Here is a 22928-nt window from a genome sequence, read left to right as displayed (position 1 = left end):
TAGGTGCTTGGAGTACAGCGCACTTCTCTAAGAAGTTGTCTGCTAGGCTCTTGCCTTCACTTGATAATTCATATCCTAAAAACAGGACAGTTAGATGGGCAATTCGTGACTTTTTAAAGTTGTATTTTTACCCTTCAGCTGCGAACCCAAGTATTATGGTGTTCACTCTTTTCAAGTGTGTCTCCAGGTCATCATCTGTGAGATAGATGTCATCGACATAAGATTATGCCTCATCATCATATATTTGTAGTAACTCTGTTGCCCTTGCTGAGAATAATCCTGGGCTATTCTTAAATCCCTGTGGGAGTTGACAGAAGTGTTTTTGTGACCCCATTATTGAGAAAGCGGTCAAATACCTGCTTTCAGGTGCAATGTTTTGACAAAAGAATCCATTAGAGATATCTAATGTCGTTCTATATTTTTTGCGCACAATGTTATTCATTAGTGCTGCACTGTGTGAGTTTTGTACTGCAAATGTTTTGCAACAGGAGTTTAAGTGTCTGTAGTCCAAAACTAGACAATATGAATAGTCTGGCTTGGAGACAGGAAACAAAGGATTCTTCATTTGTGAGGTGCATGTTTCAATCACCCCCTGGTATTCAAGTTGATCTAAAATCTCCCTGACTTGCTTTTTAGCTTCTTGTTTAACTGGGTACTGCCTTTGTGCAGTGGGCTGATTTTTTAACTGGATTTTGTGGTGAGGAGAATCCTCATCCCATCCTACATGATTCTTATATAATGCAGGAGCTTGGGCCACTGCCCATTTTCTTGCATATGTGTATTTTTTATAAATTGGAATATGATTAGAGAAGGCAGGCATAATCATTTCTTCGCCGTGAGGGCACTATCTGACAAACTCTGGTGACCAGTCTTTCTCAGCTAACAGGATGTCATAGCCCTTCAAAAGGTTATCCCAAAAGAGACCCCTTACTTTCCTAGTCTTGTCCCCCTCTATACGCAATGTTATTTGGTATAATTTATGAGGTTTGCTAACCCTGGTGTCTGCAGTTTCCACCTGAATGTATTCATTCGTGTCCACTGTCTCCAGAAGATTCATCAGGATCTTGCGAGCTTTGCTCACTTCTGCGCCGCTGTCTAGCATTGTCTGGGCCCACTCTCCATTTTTCAGTTGTGTCCTCAGTATCCTTGGCATGTTTTATTCTAATACTGGTGTGGGCGTGGGAGAAGGGACGACCTTGACACCAGGCGATGTGGGTAAAGAGGGTTTTATTTTCAGAGTACTTTTATATACAAATGTCCGTCGCCTCCTCTGAGTCAAGCAGTCACGGGAGAATGCGCTAGGATCCGTGGCTGTAGTCTTTCCTCGTTTGCTAGGGCTTCGGGGTGGTGCCTCGCTGATCCCACGCCGTCTCCGTCACCTGTGACAGCCACACTCCTCCCTCGGGAGTGTGGCACGGCGGTGCACGGGGTCGTTGGCCTCCTGGCTCTCCTTCTCTCTCCTCCTCTGTTTCTTCTCCGCGATGTTCCTTCGGGTCCGATACCTCTTCGTCTTTTCCGCTTTCCCCGCTTGGCTCCACAGTTGCTTCCGCCTTCCGCTCCTCCGGGGTGATCACACACCCCGCGTACATCATTTCCTTGCTTTTGGCCAATCCGGCTGTTCTGACGTGTCCAGGGGGCTGTTCCTCCTCTTCTGTTATGAACGCCCAATTAAAGGGGCCGCTGTGTTCGTCCTCTTCTTCGTTGCTGAACGGTTCGTCTTTCCACCGGCTGGTCTGGAAAGAAGGAGATGAGGTAGGGTCAGCGGGGACTCCACCATTCCCGAGGGGTACGTTTACCCGCCTCGACCTCGTTACACTCCTCCCCCCCTGGATTCGCCCAATCGGGGAGAATAGTCATCCTGGAAAGGAAGTCAGCGTTTCCATTGTCCTTCCCTTTCCTATGTATCACTTTAAAGGAAAAAGGCTGAAGAAATAAGAACCATCTTAGGATCCTTGCATTCTGGGAATGGTTGCGATGCATCCACTGCAAAGGGGCATGATCGGAATAGAGGGTGAAGGACTTTCCCTCCAAGTAATACCGCAGTTTGTCGACTGCCCAACGGACTGCCAGGCATTCCTTCTCCACCGTGGGATACTTCCGTTCCCTGGGGTGGAGTTTCCTACTCACATAAAGGATAGGGTGTTCGAGTCCGTATGCTCCTTCCTGGGACAGTACCGCACCTATACTAGTGTCCGAGGCGTCTGTCGCCAGGGAAAAGGGTTTCTCAAAGTCAGGAGGAATCAGGACCGGGCTGGATGTGATAGCGTCCTTTAGGATCCGAAAGGCTGTACAGGCCTCTACAGAGGGTGGGTTCGGGAGGACATTTCGTACCTGTTTCTGTAGGAGGTCTGTAAGGGGAGTAGAGAGGGCAGCGAAATTCCTAATGAACCGTCTATAATATCCAATAAGGCCCAAGAAAGCCCTTAGTTCCCTCTTGGTTGAGGGGAATGGTGTTCTGGTAATGGCTCTGATCTTCTCCTCCTGTGGGGCTATGACGCCTTCCCCCAGCATAAACCCCAGATACTTTACTTTGGGAAACGCGGCTCTTGATTTCCTTGCGTTGACATGTAGTCCTGCTGCTTGAAGAGCTTCAAGGACCCTGGTTATGTGACCCAAGTGTTCCTCCCATGTTGTGCTAAAGACGACTATATCATCCAAGTATACCGAGCTGTATTTGGTATGGGGAGCCAACACCGAGTTCATCAATCGCTGGAAAGTGGCAGGGGCTCCATGGAGCCCAAAGGGGAGTACGTTAAATTCGTAAAGCCCATCTTCCATTGCGAAGGCCGTTTTGTGGCGGTCCTCCTCTCTTGGGGGCACCTGCCAATACCCTTTGGTCAGGTCAAAGGTAGTGATGAAACGGGCCTCCCCTATTCGTTCTATCAACTCATCCACCCTTGGTATGGGAAATGCATCAAATGACGAGATGGAGTTCAATGCCCGGAAGTCCATACAAAACCGTGTCGAACCATCGGGTTTTGGGACCATCACTATGGGGGATGCCCAATTGCTTTTTGAGGGTCGGATTACTCCAAGCCTGAGCATGTCTTGTACCTCTTTCCTGACATTGGCCCTTTTAGCTGCGGGTATGCGGTAGGCCCTCTGTTTGACTATCTGTCCTTCTTTAGTGTTAATATGATGCACTGCCATGTCGGTACATCCCGGGGTGTCAGAAAATATCGGGGAAAAAGGGCATAGAGCTTTTAGCAGTTCCTGTTTTTCTTTCTCGGCCAACTCCGTGTTTACCGGAAGGTGTTCCAGGGTTGACCTTGTGCTACTGGATGGAAGGGCTAAATTGGCTGATCGGGGGGGTGGCCCTAACCACTTTTTGAGGAGATTGATGTGGAAGGTTTGTCTCCTGGAAGGGGACAGTTGTACTTTGTACGTCGTCCGCCCTATGGTCTCTACAACCTTGTAGGGTCCCTTCCACTCGCTCCTGAACTTTTGGGAGGAAGAGGGTTGGAGCACCAGTGCCCAATCCCCTTTCTGGAGTGTTCTCCACTTCTTGCCTTTATCATACTGTCGTCTTTGGTTGTTTTGTGATTTGTCTAAGTTGGAATAAGCCAAGTCGCGCAGCTTACCCAGGCGGGATCTTAACTATTGGGTATATTCCAGTAGGGTTCTATGCTCGGCGGCCTCCTCTCCCTCCCAGGCTTCTCTGGTTATCTCAAGCAGAGACCTAGGTTGGCGGCCATACAGGAGCTCAAACGGCGAAAACCCCAAACTGCTCTGTACTTGGGCTCTTACTACATAGAGGGCCAGAGGTAACACTCGGTCCCAATCCTTCGTCTCGGCACTCAACAACTTTTTTAGGGTTGTTTTCAGCGTCCGGTTATACCTCTCTACAAGGCCATCCGTCTGGGGATGATAGGCGGACGTCCGGATGTGGCGGAGGTCCAGCAGCTTACACACCTCCTGCATCATCCGAGATACGAAAGGAGTCCCCTGATCCGTTAGGATCTCCCTCGGAAACCCCACCCGGGAGAACAGCTCCACCAATTTGTCTGCCACGTTCTTTGTAGTGGGTGCGCTGAGGGCTAAGGCTTCCGGGAACCTGGTGTTGTAGTCAACCACCACCAAGGCGTATGTATGTCCGCGGGAGGTGCCGGGCAGCGGACCGATGAGATCCCTACCCACCCTCTCCCATAGGTTGCCTATTATAGGTAGCGGTTGCAAGGGAACGGCCGGAGGTCGGGTTAAGTTTTTCTTTTGGCACACCTCGCACTGTCTGCAGTATGCCTCTGCTTCCTTATAAATGCCTGGCCAGAAAAAGAGCCGCAATATGTTCTGCGTCGTTTTCTCAGTACCGCTATGCCCAGCCGTTAAGTGTGTGTGGGCGTAGAATAGTATCTGTTCCCTGCAATCTTTTGGTACTACTAGTTGGCTTGGGTCCCCTGCCTTCCCTTCCCTATACAAGAGATATTTTTCTATTCTAAACCTGGGGTAACCTGTTGTAGGGGTAGTCTGGGCTATGTGCGCCGCCTCCCACGCATTCATGAGGGATGGGTCATTGGCCTGTGCGAACTTGAAACCCCTATCCAGAGCCCAGGGTTCTATTGATAGGTATGCCCCAGCAGGGTGGTCTCTCAGCTCCCTTTTGAACACGGATAGGAAGTCGGGGTTGTCAACTCCTATGATCAACTCCTCGGGTAAGGTCCCCACCACTCCCACCTTTACTGAGCAAGGCTCCCTACCCAGAGGGTGAATGGTTATGCGGGCCAGCGGGTAGGGCTTTACGTCCCCATGCACACAACGGATGTGTACGGTACCCTCCTCTCCTATCAGGGTAGGGTGCAACAAACTCCCCTGTATGACGGATTGCCTACATCCCGAGTCTAACAGGGCTTTCACTGGTTTTCGGTTTACTTGGACCCTTACATAGAACGATGGACCCATCTCGGCGGTGTACATCACGGCTTTGGGGATGTAGCCGACCTCCATAGGCTCTTCGGAAGGTCTTCGGAGGGGGCACAACCTGGCTATGTGGCCCCAGTCCCCACATTCAAAGCATTGGGGCCCCTTCGTTGTGGGTGCTTCCATTTGGTAAGGTCTTGGTTTGGGTGGCTCGGGGATCATCTTCTTTCTGTCTGTTTTAGACGGCGGGACACTGGTCTTGCCACTCCTGTCCGTATCCCAGGGAAACGTACGGGGGCGGCCCTGGTATAGTTCGCCGCCATCTCGATGGCCTGTGCTGCCGTCAGACCTGGATGCTGCCTTAACCACCTTTGAGTTCCATAGGGTAAGCCTTCCATGAACTGTTCGAGTATTATGCTGGTCATGACATCTTCCTTACTCCTACTTCCAGGTCTCAACCCTTTCTCTGCGGCCATCTTGATTCTCAGGTACAGGGTTTTGGGATTCTCCCCCGTGGCACCCTTCTCTTTCCTGAATCGGAGCCTGTAGGCCTCCGCATCCATCCCTAAATGGTCCAAGATCACCTCTTTGACCTCGTAGTAGGAAGAGGTTCCGGAATGGTTGGCCACATGATAGGCCGTCTGGGCCTCTCCTGTCAGTAACGGGGCCAAAAAGAAGTGCCATTTATCCTCGGGCCACCCACATGCCCTGGCTGCCCGTTCAAAGTTAAGGAGAAACGCATCGGGGTCTTCCCCCGTCACGTATTTCTGGAGAGCCACTCCTGAGGGGTGCGGTCCGAATGGTCTCCTGTCCGAGTTGGTTGCGGTGCTTGGGGTCTGTACCGCCTTTTGTATGTTGTCCATCTGTTGAGACATGGTGGTGCGAAACAGTTCCCGGTCAGCATCAGCGGTATTGATCTGTTGCCCAATAGCCCATTCCAGCTTCTGTTGCCCATCAATTAGAGTCTGTATCACCTGGCCCATTGCCATGGTGGGTTCCGAGGGGGCAGATCCCACTTCTGACACCAGTGTGGGCGTGGGAGAAGGGACGACCTTGACACCAGGCGATGTGGGTAAAGAGGGTTTTATTTTCAGAGTACTTTTATATACAAATGTCCGTCGCCTCCTCTGAGTCAAGCGGTCACGGGAGAATGCGCTAGGATCCGTGGCTGTAGTCTTCCCTCGTTTGCTAGGGCTTCGGGGTGGTGCCTCGCTGATCCCACGCCGTCTCCGTCACCTGTGACAGCCACACTCCTCCCTCGGGAGTGTGGCACAGCGGTGCACGGGGTCGTTGGCCTCCTGGCTCTCCTTCTCTCTCCTCCTCTGTTTCTTCTCCGCGATGTTCCTTCGGGTCCGATACCTCTTCGTCTCTTCCGCTTTCTTCACTTGGCTCCACAGTTGCTTCCGCCTTCCGCTCCTCTGGGGTGATCACACACCCCGCGTACATCACTTCCTTGATTTTGGCCAATCCGGCTGTTCTGACGTGTCCAGGGGGCTGTTCCTCCTCTTCTGTTATGAACGCCCAATTAAAGGGGCCGCTGTGTTCGTCCTCTTCTTCGTGGCTGAACGGTTCGTCTTTCCACCGGCCGGTCTGGAAAGAAGAAGATGAGGTAGGGTCAGCGGGGCACGGACTCCACCATTCCTGAGGGGTACGTTTACCCGCCTCAACCTCGTTACAACTGGCTACCTTCTTTTTTGGAAATTGTAATTTTTTACTTTGATGAGCAGGTTCCTTGTCTTTGGACTTGACAAGCTCTTCTTTGTGTTCTGACCGTCCTCTTCTTTCCGATTTCTGTGAGGAAGTCTGAAAAGATCGAGAGGGACGTGTATCAATATCTTGATATCTATCAGGTTTTCTCAAATTATCCCTATTTCTTAGGTTGTATCTTTTCTCAGAGGGCTCCCTCTGGGGAGACTTGTTTCCTCGGTCTGGAGATCTTTCTCTCCGTTGAGGAGACCTTCCTCTGGACTGAAATCATTTTTCTCTGGGAGTGGATTGTTTATTACCATCCCAACTCTTTTTTGGAGTATTCAGATTATTTTTAATAAAGGTTTTTTCAGGATTTTCAGTTAGTTGGGGTTTTACTGGTTTTCCACCCAAACTATCTCTACCTAGTTCTTCATAGGATTTTTTTATGATTCTGGCAAGTTCAAATGGTTGTTCTGTTATATCTGTTTCTTTAAATTTCTGCAGGTATGTTATGTCGTCCATTGCCAATTGAACTAATTCTCTATATGCCTTTGTTAATTCTTTTAGTTTAACTAAAAGTTCTTCGCTTGACATTTTTTCTATGTCGGATTCTGGTGTGTAGCTGGCTAGAACCGGCCACGTGGCTCCTGGTCTACCTAGTGGACCTAGCCTGGTGATGTGATTTTGATGTTTTAGGGCGCCTTTAAACCAGAGCAGGTGCTCTTGGTAAGTTAGTGGGATTTCAACGTCCTCGAAAGGAGCGTATTCATCCGTAGGTTCCTCTATTTTGTAATAGTGGAATTCGTGTGTCACAGCGTGTGCTGCTGGAAAGTGTATCCATGAATAGAATACCTCTGTCTGCCGATATTCATGGGCCTCTACCACGAATATGACTGTACCACCTCGTGATGATACTCCATTTTCTATACGTTTTTTAGTTATAGTTCTTCTTACATTTACCGGAATGATTATAGCATTCGGGTCATTCTGTTGGAGAGTCGTGTCATCTAACAACAGTGGGGACGCTAAAGCATCTCTTTCTTCATCACCTTCCGGCATTTTACTGACTGAAAGGTTTTTGTTGCAGATCAAATTTCAAGGAAACAAAGATTAGGTGCACAATATTTTGGAACACTGTATCCTTCAACGTTGACTAAACCAAAAACTATACATAGGAATCTCTTCCTACTAAGTTCCGGCGGATTTTAACCTTTTACCCACTCCAGACGTCTATTGGAGTTTTTACGGGATAAGGGGTCTGTGTAAAACAGCACAACTGAGTTACTCTAATGTCTTGCGTTAGATTATCGCCTTACCAAACATTGGGCGCCATGTAGTGTAGTTCCTATATTCCCAATAGGCTCTGCGCATTGGAATAATATAAACAGCAGTGTAGACGTAGGACTGAGGTTGACTAGGTCTCTACTGACTATATTAGACTTAATTAGTTTTGCCAGCTAGCTCAGAGGTCACTAGAAACTTTCTCGAATGTTCAGGAAACAGTTAACTCTCCGGATTTAGACAAGAAGGGATTAGTGTCTGACAACCGCATAAACATGACAACTTTGCTCCCTAAGAATAAAGAGTGTATCTCTAAAGTCGTGTGAAAACAATAGACGGTTATTTCACTCAGTCAATCGTGCATACTTAGGTTCACCAGAGTGCAGAGAAATAGAGAGACGTTTTCAATAAAAGGTGTTATTTATTGCGCAGTCTTCTTTCTCATGCAAGAGAAATGAATTGCCACAATTGCAATACTTAACATGAAGTAAAGTGCGTACAGTAAAAGTAGTATTATGAAATAATACTGTAAAAGCATTGATATGGTTTCTTAGCCATATGATACTTTAAAATGGATAAAATATATACATACATAAAAACATTGACTAACGTACTCAACTGGTGCTTCTAAGATACGCCTACCCCGGTGTACCTGACCTAAGCCTAATACGTGGGAAGGAGTAAGTAAGTTGCAGTTTAAGTTAAGTTGTTTTTTGCCAAGAATCTGAATCAAGAATTCTCTTAAGGGTTCAGTCAGCTCCGTACCTTGGTAATAGAATGTAGGAGGCCTTGTATCTCTCTCTCAGGACCCAATCTCCCAGCAACCCCCAAGGGTGACTGGAAACACCGGAGCTGGAATTTTCTCGGCTGGAGAAAAAGACAGCGTCTTTCTCAGTGCGTCAAAAGGGAGGGGCGGCTTCCTTGGCTCTTGCATCAGCTGGGCTTCGGGCAAGTAGATAGCCGCTCTGCTCCAAACCACCGTGTGTTTGCTTAAGGCAACGTTGGTATATTTATACCTGAAAGGTGCCGGGTTTGACGTAAGGTTGGACATAAGACGACACTAAGAACTAACAGTTCTTTCTGGACTTTAGGAGTTCTTGTGCAAATCAAAACAAGAGCAGGGGGATTTCCCGGGATGCTGGAGGCTTGGTTTGTTTAAAGAACGCGTTGCACTTTCTAGGAGTCTAGTGGAGTAGCCTTGCCGTATTTGGACTGCATGGGCTATTACTAAATATGGATATGATTCTTATGCCTTTATAAGGATATTGTTTATTATAACCACATAAGGGCATAAATCGGGAATATCGAATTAGGGTCCTAGATAGAAACACAGCAGCTTTAAATGAATGTCGTATAGTAATGTGACAAATGTACAAAACAGTCATGGATGGAATGTATGAATTAATTAATCCACTCGTAATCACTTGAGGCCACATCCCAGTCCATAATTATTTTTCACACCATGCCACCTTAGTTTGGACCCAGCCATATGCAAATCCAATAGGAACAGTCCAGCCCGAACTGCCCAAGTAGGTTCTCCCAGACCCGGAACACAAGCAACCCAGGGCTGGTTTTGCCCTAGTTAAGGGATTAGCAGCCGAGTACAGCTTTGTTCCAGTGACACAGTGTGCAGGGGACGAATGTCTGGGCACACCTGTCCCACTTAGGGTGACACAATTAGTATACTAAACAGTTGTGTATGGAATGCTTGAATTAATATCAGACACTGATAAGCACTCAATGCCACATCCCAATTCATTTTTATTTTGCACACCATGTCAGTGTATGGTCTGCCTAGGTAGTGTAGTTCTGAAAATTCTGGACTCGTGTAATGATTCTGCACTCGAGAATAAAACTTCATCAGAACATGACGAATTTGGTATCAAAAGACCGAGAATGGCTAGTACACTATGTACAAGCATTTTCGTCGTATTTGAGTGACGACTTCACCTCGAAGTCGTCATTTACCTCCTGAACCCTTGGCTTCCATTTTATGTACGGCAGCCATTTTGTGTGTTGCCCTTTACATAGGCCTATAATCCAGCTGAATTCGATCCCAAAAGGACACGTACACCTTAATCGACTTTCCTATGACCTGTGCAAGTTGGAACCATTGCCCCAGGCCGAACCCGTTAGGTCAGTTCCTCTCCCAGTGGCCGAACAAGATAGCATCAAGGCTCAACAGGCCATAAAACCTTTTCAGCACACACACACCTGCCGTATCTTGCTCACATCTGTCTCTGCTCTTTTTGCTTCACTTGCTTTATGATGGGGAGGTGCCCGTTTTATTGGGGGTCCACTGATATCTGATGGAAATACCGGACCTTGCCGGGTAATTTATTAAGGGCTGGACGAAGTGAAATATGGACATGTCATCATGACTCTGCTTTTCCTTTGTAAACTAAGAATGTGAATAGTGTACTGTAAATTCGAAGAATGTTTGCCTGAAGCTGAATATTAATATAAAAAAGAGAAGCCTGACTTTGTGAATTCGAGCAGTCTCCTGGGAATATACTTCCCGTGTGTTGTACTTCTAGGACACTTGTTACCTTGGTTGCAGCCAATAAAATCGATCCTTGACTTCACCTAGAAGACTCTGAGTTTCTGTGGTCTGAATCAGGAAGGACTCGAGGTCTCTGGGTGTACCCTGACACCGCTGGGTTGCCGGTTCTGTGCCGGTTCTTAAAAACCCAGTACCTCAGTTGGCGCCCAATGTGGGGCGATTCCAGCGGTACCAGCCCAGCCAGAGGTTCGTTAGGAGCTTTGTGTGGAAATTCCGGAGGACGGCCAACCACTTCATCGACCCCTGCATGTCGACGTGGCCCGAAGGTCTTTGCTGCGAGGTTCCCCGCTTCCCGACGGCTACGAAGGACTGCTGCCCTGGCTATCGCCCTGATTTGGACCCTTGAAGTTTGGTAGAGCGAAACACTGAGACGAGTCTTCTGGTGACATCATCAATATTTCAGTTAAGTATAAGTGGAGCGTCTCCCAGTCCTTAGTTGGCTTTGATTTGGAGCTTGCAAGCGCCAAAGCCGAAGGACTCGTGTATTCACGAGAAATATCGTAATCGATAATCCTTTGAAGTTTGGAACTAGACTAGAGAGCGAAAATGCCTGGTCTTAGACCTGGAAATTTGTTTTTTCTTGGTTGTAATAATAGGGACTCCCGATTGGAGGACTCATGTCCGGTTCCTCCGGTTGGAACTCCAACTTATGAATTATACGTGAAACATGGGGTAGGCCCCATCACATACAATGAAGTGTGGATCAAATACACCAGAAAAGATGGTGTTTTAAAATGGCCCCAATATGGTAGCTTTGACACCGAAATCTTAGATAACCTCGAAGTTAAACTTTTCAAAAAGAAAGCCCGGCCTGCGATGTTCGACTCTTTCCGCCTATGGCATAAAGAGGCCAAACAGAAGGAAATTAAATTAGAGAAGAAAAATAAGAGAGAAAGAGGTATTTCAGTAATGCAAGCTTCTATGCAGTTCAAAGACAATGAAGAAGAACAGATGAGTGAGCAGTTGCACAGGCAAGTAAAATGGCAATAGATAAATGCTATCCAGTTTTGCCGTCTCTTCAGCAAGAGGCAGCAAAAGAACGTGAAAAAGATCCGTTAATGTCGCATTTATTAAGTTCGCCACCCCCCTATGCACAAAATGCTACGGCACCTCCGCAACCTTTAGTTGCGCAACCTATAATTGCATTGCCTCCTGTTCATCCACAGCACCCACCAGCTACTCTTCAGCTGGCTCATACTCCTCTGGTGCAGCCTCCTCAAGGCTCACCGACCACATCTGCTCCGCCTATGCCTCCTACGACTTTACCTAGTGCACCTTCTACTTCTCCTAATGCTCCCTCTGCTATTGCCTCTGCTTCTGCCTTATCTCACCCAGTTTTTCCACCCGTTCTTCCTTCGGTTTCACCCTCCATTCGGCAGAAAATGGCCAACACTGTTACTAACCTTTTCTCACCTCTTTTCGGGTCGCCTACTACGACCCCTAACACAGGACGAAGACAGTTGCGAAGTCGACTGCCTGACTACCAAGAGAGAGATTTATTGAATCGTTTAGCGCGTAAATGGATTATGGATACTGTAAAGTATGATGTAGAGTCTGTCATGGAAGTTTTCCGTCAATGGGAAGCACCGACGCAGAGATATGTTTTTGAACAAATGTGTGTTTTTCTTTGTGAAGATATGGAAGACAATGATCTGGAATGCAACCCGCAAGAGTTGTGTCGTGTACGGTTCAAGTTTGGAGAGGGCATGATCGTAGGTCCCGATGTCGAGAGAGCGGTTGAAATATTGTTATCATATCGGAGTAAGGGGAACACTTCTGGGTCACAATCTGAGCATGATACATCTAGTAGGAAAAAGGCGCGACAATACCCCATGAGAGAAGTTCCCCCACAATGGAGAGAGGGCGACACAACTGTTGACCCCCCTATTCTGCCACACTTTCAGCGTGTGTGGGTACATGTCCCATGGAAGCGAGCCGAAGTTTTGGCCCTCAAACAGACATTACCTGATCCCCGTAAAAATCCTGCAGGGTATTACAAAGAGTTGTCACAGACTGCTGGGTCATGTATAATGAATTTAGCCGATATCGATATGTTATTTGGGAATGTTGTTCCACAGCCTTTATGGGGTAAGATTCGTCATACAGATCATGATCAGGAATTAGGTGACTCATGGGTTAATATTGCTGCTGCAGATGCCCGACAAGTTGGTGGTGCTAAGCCTGAGCCTTTAATAGTAGAACTTCCTGGTAAAATAGTTGATTACATGAAAACGATAATGCCTGCAATACGTGTAAATTGGGATAAGCTGTCTGCATGTAAGCAGAAGAAAGATGAGACGGTCTCAGATTTCTTCACCAGGTTTGAAGAAACATTTGTCGACCACAGCGGTCAGGATATGACCACAGAAGGTGGTCAGAGATTGTTTGTCGATAAATTCGTGCACAATCTGCTTCCAGAATTGTGTAAAAAGTTAAAGGATTCAGAAAGTTCTTGGGCTGTTTCATCTTCAGCACAGATATTGGCTACTGCACAATATTACGAAAATAGAGACAAGGACGAGAAAGATAGAGCAGAAAAGAAAACTAAGGAGTTGAAAACTAAGGTTTTGTTACAGCAAGCATATCCGCCACGTGGTGGTGGTCAGAATAATGGTGGTCAGACTAACTATCAGAATAATTTCCAGCAGCACCAACAGTATCAGAGGAACTCGCAAAGAGTCGAGTATACTCAGCCACGTGTCCCTGTAGGCCCCAACCAGTGCTCATATTGTAAGGAAGAGGGTCATTTCAAGTATAGTTGCCCTATTCTGTTACAGCGCGCAAATGGTGCCTCTACCGTAAGAGGTCGGGGTGTTCAGCAAGCGCCTAGAGGTAGAGGACGTGGAAACGTCCCCCAGAACGCACGTCCCCTTCCACCTCAAAATTCTATGAATAGGTTCGATCAGCAGAACAACACATCTGACAGAACAGCTCAATACTATGTTGATAATTACTATGCAGAAGATTGGGAAGGTAATGATTGCTAGGACAGCCATAGACAAAGAGAGGGAGTTGTTTCAGTTCCAGTAGATCAGAGTGGACCTTACGTTGAGGTGATTACATCAGGTGTGTCAGAGCCTTTTCTGTTGGATACTGGTGCTACAAAGAGTTCTATTATGCACTACAAACTCCCTGGCGCACCTTTGTCTGGCGAAATGAACGTTTCTGTAGGTTTTTCTGGCGCCCCAGTTAGAAATCCGATTTCTGACCCTTTGTCCCTTTCTGTTGGACCTTGTGAATTCGAAGCACCCCTTATTCTGACAACAGGTTGTGGTGAAAACTTGCTAGGATTGGATTTGTTAAAAAGATTGTATGCGACTTTGTACTGTTCTCCTTCAGGAGTACAACTTACACTGGGTAAGAAAGTGGTTTCTCCAATGTATTTGTTGAGAGACAAACTTCCAACAGAATTGTCATCCCTCCCTAAAATTCTTTGGGCCTCCGGTCCTAATGATGTAGGTCTTTTAGAAATACCACCATATGTTGTAACATTGAAAGCCAATGTTCAAATGCCACGAATTCCCCAATATAGAATCTCTAGTGAAGGTGAAAAAGCTTTGCTAGCGATCGTTTACGAGCTAATTGAAAAAGATGTGATTGAAGAGACAAGAGGCAACGTTTGCAATAGTCCTGTTCTGCCTGTTTTAAAACGAACTGACCCCTCTCAGCCACCTGTATACAGATTTGTGATTGATCTCAGAGAGGTGAATAAAATAGTTGTGCCACAATTCCCGGTTGTCCCCGACATTACTACATTATTGACTATGATTCCAGCTTCTGCCACTTGGTTTTCGGTGATTGACCGGAAGAATGCTTTCTTCAGCATCCCTATTGCTGAGGAGAGCAGGGATATTTTTTCCTTCAGTTTAGGAGGTCGCAGTTTCCGCTTTAAACACGCTACTCAGGGCTACTGTGAAAGTCCATCAATTTATAGTCAAGCTCTAAAAACACAGCTTGATACGATTGTTTTACCTGAAGGTGCTACTCTTATACAGTATGTGGACGATTTGCTCATTGCTGCAGATACTGAGGAAATATGTAAGAAAGCCACATTGTCATTGTTGCGTCATTTGTGCGATTTCCATCATAAGGTGTCACTTTCCAAATTACAATACTGCCGACAAGAAGTGACCTACTTAGGTCACCTCTTATCGAAGGAGGGAAGGAAACTGACCCCAGAAAGAATTCAGGCAATAGCGAAATTGAGTGCGCCAAAAACACAAAGAGAAGTGCGTGCTTTCTTGGGCATTACATCGTACTGTAGACAGTGGATTCCAAATTTTTCATTATTAGCCAAACCTTTGGTGGCATTAACGTGTAAAGATACACCAAATCCTATTCCTTGGTCTGAAGAGTGTCAGAAAAGTTTTTCTGAATTACGCACAGCATTATGTTCGGCTCCTGTGTTAGGTACCCCCGACTACAGTAAGCCTTTTACATTGTATGTCCATGAGAAGGAAGGTTGTGCATTGTCAGTTCTGACTCAGTTATTTGGGGACAAACAGCGTCCATGTGCATATTTTTCGTCGACTTTGGATCCAGTGGCTAGAGCGTTGCCAAGTTGTTTAAGAGCCACAGCGGCAGCAGCTGTTTCTATTCGACAGTCTGCTGGTCTAGTAATGGGTAATACACTAGTCGTGATGGTCCCACATGCAGTAGACACGTTGTTAAATAGAACCAAGACACAGCACTTAACTAGTGCTCGATTGTCAGGTTACGAATTAACATTATTAGCGAGTCATGTGCACATAAAAAGGTGCAACACTTTAAACCTAGCTACGTTGTTGCCAATTGTAGAGGAATTAGATGCTTCAGAACAGCATGATTGTTTTCTTAGAACAGAAGAAGAAACGAAAGGGAGAATAGATCTCCTAGACACTCCTCTTGCTGAATGTGATGGTACATTGTGGGTGGATGGTTCATGCTTCAAGCTCCCGAACGGTGATACGACTGCAGCATATGCTGTTACGACTTTGCAAACAATTGTTGAAGCTGCACGTGTCCCACATAATTCAGCTCAGGCAGCAGAATTAATTGCACTTACAAGAGCATGTGTGTTGTCAAAAGGAATGAAAGTGACTGTCTATACCAACAGCCAGTATGCATTTGGAGTGGCTCATAGTTTTGGACGATTGTGGAAAGAACGTGGGTTCCTGACTTCGCATGGAGCTAAGATTCAGCATGGTCAGTTGGTGAATGAGCTTCTTGAATCACTGACCATGCCTCTGCAAGTGGCGATTGTGAAATGTAGTGCTCACAAGAAGGTGACTGATGATGTTGGTCGTGGAAATGCATTCGCTGACGAAATCGCGAAAGAAACTGCAAGGAATGTGGTGAGCCGAATATATGTTGCAAGCCCTCCAAGGGGGACTGGTGATGTTGGGATATGTGAAGACACGATAGAGAGTGTGAAGTCCATCCAAGCTGAGGCCACAGAGAGAGAGTTGAGCACGTGGAGAGAAAGTACGGGTAGAATGGATGCAAATGGCTGTTGGATTGAATTGTCAGAGGATCAGAGATGGTTGTTACCTGATGCATATGTGCTCGCAGTGGTTACAATGGCTCATGGAATGGCTCATATCAGCGTGAAAGGGATTTGCGAGTTGTTGGCTCCAGTATGGCAAAATGCAGGAATTCCCAAGTGTGCAGAGAATGTCGTCAAGAATTGCATGGTGTGTCTGAAACACAATCCTGGTAGGGGAACCCCAACTCCAGCTGGTCATTTTGCACCTCCTACGTATCCGTTCGAGGTTTTGCAGCTAGATTTCATTCACATGGAAAGGTGCAACAATTTAAAATATTTCATCAGTGTGCAAACGCGCCCCGTGGTGCATTTTAAGTTGGGGAATTAATTCTCTTTCAATACTGAGGGTCCCGGAGGGCCAAATAGCCCAACAGGTATCTCCAGTATGCGCCAGGGAGCTGCGTTGCAGACAGGTGTTTAGAGGCCACGCCCCTTTTTACACCTCTCTGCAATGCAGCTCTGTGGTGCTTCCTGGAGGTACCTAGTGGGCTACTTTGACCCTAGGGATCCTTAGGATTGAAGGGGACTTAATCTCTCATCTTAGAACGGTGACAGGGCGCGTTTACAAAGTGGTGAAGAGAGGGGACAGGGCCTGACGTGATGTGTGCAAACACGCCCTGTGGCACGTTTTAAGTTGGAGAAAAAATTCAACTTGAAACCTGAGGGACCATGGGGGCCAGGTAGTCCACTAGGTGCTTCCATGAAGCGCCACTGCCCTGTTTTGCAGAGAGGTGGTGCCTCTCTTTACATCTCTCTGCTACGCAGCTCTGTGGCGCTTACTGGATGTACTAGGAATTCCAATTTACTCACCTGTTATCAGGAGTGACCTCAGTGCTGCATCTTTGAGCCCAGTACTGATCCTCAAAAGTAATTCTAACATACTTACTAGTAACTTGAATGTCCTTCTATAGGCTAACATTGACTGGTTTCACTTGGAAATTCTTCAAAGTGTGGAGTTTTGGAACTTTAAAATATTCACCTAAAATCATCCGAACTAGGAATTCCGATTTACTTACCTGTTATCAGGAGAGACCTCAGTGCTGCATCTTTCAGCCCAGTACTGATCCTGAAAAGTAATTTTAACCGTACTCACCAGTAACTTGAATTTCCTTCCTAGGGATATCATTGCTTTCTATATAAAATATATATAAATGAAAAAAAATAGAAAATAAAAAAAACAAATATTACAATTTCAATATTTTTAAAAACTTTTTTTCAATTGATATTAAAAATATGTAATGTATTTTAAAAAATAAAATATCTAAAAATAAATAGTTTAAAACAATGTAGTAAATCAGTATAAAAAAATAAAAATTAATACATTTAAAAATAATCATTTAAAAAACTTTTGAAATTCATTGAAAAAACCATAGGTTTCAGCCACGTTATAGTTAGGAATTAGCATTTAAAAAATCTAGAAATTCACTGAAAAAAACATAGGTTTCTGCCACGTTATAGTTAGGAATTAGCATTTAAAAAACTTTAGAAATTCACTGAAAAAACCAGAGGTTTCAAACATGTTATAGTTAGCTGGACATTTTACTCATACAAAACCATTGAAATTCCCCCGTTATAGTTAGTTCAGCTAACTATAACTCGTGCGCCCGCAATGCACCACTGATGACGTCACATATTACATCACTCATGACATGGTCAGTGACATCACTCATGACATCACTGATGACATCTCAAATGAACCTGAGGTCCCCCAGGGGACTTCAGGATTCAAGGGGACTTAATCCCCCAACTTAAAAAATGGGGCGTGTTTGCACAGTGGTGAAGGTAGCGGGCAGGGCCTGAGGTAATATGTGTGCAAACACACCCTGTGGCGTGTTTTAAGTTGGGAAATTAAATCCTCTTCAATCCTGAGGTCCCCTGGGGGCTTACTAGCTCACCAGGTACCTCCAGTAAGCGCCGCGGAGCTGCGTTGCAGAGTGTTGTAAAAAGGGGGGTGGCCTCTGAACACCTCTCTGCAACGCAGCTCTCTGGCGCATACTGGAGGTACCTCGTGGGCTAGTTGGCCACCAGGGGACCTCAGGATTGAAGAGGAATTAATTCTCCAACTTAAAATGCGACACAGGGCCTGTTTGCACACATGTCACCTCAGGCCTCCCCCTTCCTTCACCATTGTGCAAACGCGCCCTGTGGTGCATTTTAAGTTGAGGAATTAAATCCTCTTCAATCTTGAGGGTTCCTGGGTGCCAACTTGCCCACCAGGAACCTCCAGTATGCGCCAGGGAGCTACATTGCAGACAGGTGTTCAGAGGCCACGCCCCTTTTTACACCTTTCTGCAATGCAGCTCTGTGGCGCCTACTGGAGGTACCTAGTGGGAAGGACACAGAGAGTCCGCCTCCCCCCGTTCAGATCAGAAGCCACCAAAGTCATCTGCGGCGTTCCCCAAGGCTCCTCGCTCAGCCCAACCCTCTTCAACGTCTACATGAGCCCCCTCGCAGCCATCGCACGCCAACACAACCTCAACATCATCTCCTACGCCGACGACACCCAGCTGATCCTCTCCCTCACCAACGACCCCGCCACTGCCAGAGCCAACCTACACGAAGGGATGACAGACGTAGCCAAGTGGATGATGAACAGCCGCCTGAAACTGAATTCGGACAAGACGGAAGTCCTCATCCTGGGATCTTCACCCTCCGCCTGGGACGACTCCTGGTGGCACCCCGCCCTGGGCAACGCACCCAAACCAACAGACCACGCACGCAACCTGGGCTTCATCCTGGACTCCTCCCTCTCCATGACCAGACAAGTCAACGCCGTCTCCTCATCGTGCTTCAACAGCCTGCGCATGCTACGTAAGATCTTCCGGTGGATCCCCACCGAGACCAGGAAGACGGTCACCCAGGCCCTCGTCACCAGCCGTCTGGACTACGGCAACTCCCTCTACGCCGGAACCACCGCCAAACTCCAGAAGAGACTCCAGCGGATTCAGAACGCCTCTGCACGACTCATCCTGGACATCCCCCGACGCAACCACATCTCCGGACACCTGAGAGATCTGCACTGGCTCCCGGTCAACAAGAGAATCACCTTCCGTCTCCTCACCCACGCACACAAAGCCCTACACAACCAAGGCCCAGGATACCTCAACAGCCGCCTCAACTTCTACGCCCCCACACGCCAGCTTCGATCGACCGGCCACGCCCTCGCCTCTGTCCCCCGCATCCGAAGAGCCACCACAGGAGGAAGGTCCTTCTCCTACCTGGCCGCCAAGACTTGGAACTCCCTCCCGACCCACCTCCGCCTGACCCAGGACCACCTTGCCTTCAGGAAGCAGCTCAAGACCTGGCTGTTCGAGCAGTAGCGGACCCCCCCTCCCCTAGCGCCTTGAGACCCTCCGGGTGAATAGTGCGCTATATAAATGCTTTGATTGATTGATTGATTGACCCTAGGGACCCTCAGGATTCATGGGGACTTAATCTTCCAACCTTAAACAGACACAGGGAGCGTTTACACAGGGGCAAAGGGAGGGGACGGGGCCTGTGGTGACATGTGCAAACATGCCCTGTGGCGTGTTTTAAGTTGGGGAAATAATTCCCCTGCAATCCTGAGGGCCCCTGGGGGCTAACTAGCCCACCAGGTGCTTCCTGTAAGCACCACTGCACTGCGTTGCAGAGAGGTGGCCCAGGCCATGCCCCTTTTTACACCTCTCTTCAACGCAGCTCTGTGGCACTCACTGGAGGTACCTAGTGGGTTACCTGGACCCCAGGGACCCTCAGGATTCAAGGGGACTTAATCAACCAAATTAAAACGGACACAGGGCGCGTTTACACAGTGGTGAAGGGAGAGGATGGTGTACGAATGTGGCTCTATATATAGTGGACCAAAGTAAAATCAGCCGAACTACGAATTTCGATTTACTCACCTGTTATCAGGAGAGACCTCAGTGCAGCATCTTTGAGCCCAGTACTGATCCTGAAAAGTAATTTTAACCGTACTTACCAGTAACTTGAATTTCCTTCCGTAGACTAACATTGACTGGTTTCACTTGGAAATTCTTCTAAGTGTGGAGTTTTGGAACTTACAAATATTCCTCTAAAATCAGCCGAACTACGAATTCCGATTTACTCACTTGTTATCAGGGGAGAACCTAGTGCTGCATCTTTTAGCCCAGCACTGACCCTGAAAAGTAATTCTAACCATACTTACCAGTACCTTGTATTTCCTTCCATAGGAATCCATTGTGTGGTTTTCACCATAAAGGTTTCTAAGTGTCAATTTTCACAAACTACAAATATTCCTTAAAAATCGCCTGTATGACTTAAACACATTCTTTCAACTGTTTACAGGAGATGCACCAGTGCTGTATCCAGGATCCACCACTGAGTAAGAAAAAGTAGCGATAACACTACTTACCTGCTAAGTGAATTTCCTCCCATAGGAAAACATTGGTGATTCTATGTGAATAAGTTTCTGTCAACTTTTAAAATACAATAATATTCCTTAAAAATCAGTACTGTAACCAAAATGCTTTTACTCAACTGTTTACAGGAGATGTCCCAGGACTGAATCTAGGATCCAGTCCTGTAGTTAGAAAAGTAATTCATAAAGTAACTAATTAGATTGAACTAGAAATTCCCATTGAGCTCAATGTTGCATTGTGTTTGAAATTGTGTTGCCCATTGTAACAACTGTAACTACTGTACTTAAAAGTCTATTGCCTATTTGCAAAGTATTTAAACTAAAGTAAATCATTCTGAGAAAGTATATTTTTTAATGTAATGTATAATGTAATTATAATGTAATTAAAAAAATTAAATATCTAAAAATATATAGTTTAATAAAATGTAGTAAATCAGTATCAAAAAAACTATTATAACAAATAATACATTTAAAAATTGTCATTTACAAAACCTTTGAAATTCACTGAAAAAAACATAAGTTTTAGACATGTTATAGTTAGTAAGTAGCATTTCAAAAACCTTTTAAATTCACTGAAAAAACCATAGGTTTCAGACATGATATAGTTAGGAATTAGCATTTAAAAATCCTTAGAAATTCACTGACAAAACATAGGTTTTAGGGGTGTTATAGTTAGCTGGACATTTCACTTGTACAAAACCATTGAAAAATCCTCCGTTATAGTTAGTTATACTCAATATAATTTGCGCGCCCGCAATCCACTGCTGATGATGTCACATATTACATCATTCGTGACATGGTCAGTGACATCACTGATGACATCACTGATGACATCACTGATTACATCACTGATTACATCACTGATGACATCACCCACGTGACAATCTGATACATCTAATCATGCACTAGTATGGCCTTTCAACACTCAATATAAAATATGGATTACCATATTTGAAACATTCACAAACCAATACAAGTTTCTAAAAACCCACTCAGTGATTCCTACATCTGCACATACATCTAAACACTTACCTATAGATTTACTCATACATGCTAACAAAGATCAATAGAATACTATTAAATATACTTATACACCTACGTCGACATTCCACACCAGTATATATCCTATTCACTTATGCAGTCACCCTACTCACTTATGCAAACAATTGATCGTACTTACATTTACTAAGCTACACACTTATACAAACACCACTTTATTTATTCAAATAGATGATAACTCATACTTAGCGTGGTATAAAATCACTATTACAAGTATATAGTTTTCGATACAGTCACTCATGCAATCACTGAGTCTTTGGTATACTTATTTATGTACAACAACTGTCACATACACTGCCTTTTAAATTTCTACTTCGTTGGACATGTATCATTGAGAAATATATTTACTCATCACCACACCCATAAAGAGATTCTCTTACTCAAACAACTATTTCCACATACAGTCTTAACCTCATATACCTAATAAATCATCTATTTACACATCTTTGGACAGTTACACACCACCCACCCAACCACACACACATTCACTATCTCATACAAATACTAACATAAGTAATTAATAATTAATATAGACTTTCACATAGCTAGTAACCAACTTATGTAGTAGTTTATACAACAAGAGATACAGATATTCACACAGTTTATTCACTATCCCATATATTTAGTGAAACACTTTAAATTAGACATAAATCACAGTGCTACTAAATCCTCCATCCAGACACTTAAACATCCACTCAGTCTTCAATGCACATTTCCATATATATATATATAATACTTCTTTAAATATCGAACCAAACCACATTCACTGGATGATGTCATCAGTGATGTCATTTGAGATGTCATCAGTGATGTCATCAGTGATGTCACTGACCATGTCATGAATGATGTAATATGTGACATCATCAGCAGTGGATTGCGGGTACTCGAGTTATAGTGAGTACAACTAACTATAACGGATGAATTTCTTTTTTTAAAATATATTTATTGATTTTTGCACAGCACAGTTCAGAGAGAAAAGAAAATCAACAGAAAATCAAACATTCACAGCACAATATTACAGTACCCAACAAAAGTGCATCAGTAGACTCAACCTAGCCCACCCACAGTCTACCATATCCCTACTAATTGCGTGATCTAATAATTACACAAAATCATATCCAATAACATAAAACAACTAATATAACCCAATCTGCTAGTCTATAAGATCAGTCACCTGCCATACCCTCCTTCCAGGCCGATATTGGCTTCCAAATTTTCTTTCCTAGTCTCCTTGCCCTCCTGCCCCTTCTAGCATATATACATTTTTCTAGATTGTAGACAGCGAGGAGAGTGGCCAGCCACTGTTGCATTACTGTTGGTTTTTTATCCAACCAGGTCCTTGCTATTGCAAGTCTAAAAACTGCCATAGCCACAAACAGAAATTCCCCATATAGGCTATCCGACTCTGCGCTGACTCCAAGTAATATCAGAGGTGGAGTAAGGGTAGTGTCAAGCCCAAGCGAACTAGACAAAACATCTTAAATACCCTTAATGAGTGTGTGGAGCTGAGGGCAGGTAGCAAAAATATGTATACTGTCTGTCTCTGGTGTATTGCATCGCGGGCAGGTTGTCCCGGAGGT

This window comes from Lissotriton helveticus, chromosome 1_1 (assembly GCF_964261635.1).
Source record: "Lissotriton helveticus chromosome 1_1, aLisHel1.1, whole genome shotgun sequence".
Taxonomy (NCBI): domain Eukaryota; kingdom Metazoa; phylum Chordata; class Amphibia; order Caudata; family Salamandridae; genus Lissotriton; species Lissotriton helveticus.
The sequence above is the reverse complement of the archived record's forward strand: the minus strand, read 5'-3'. Positions refer to the sequence as shown.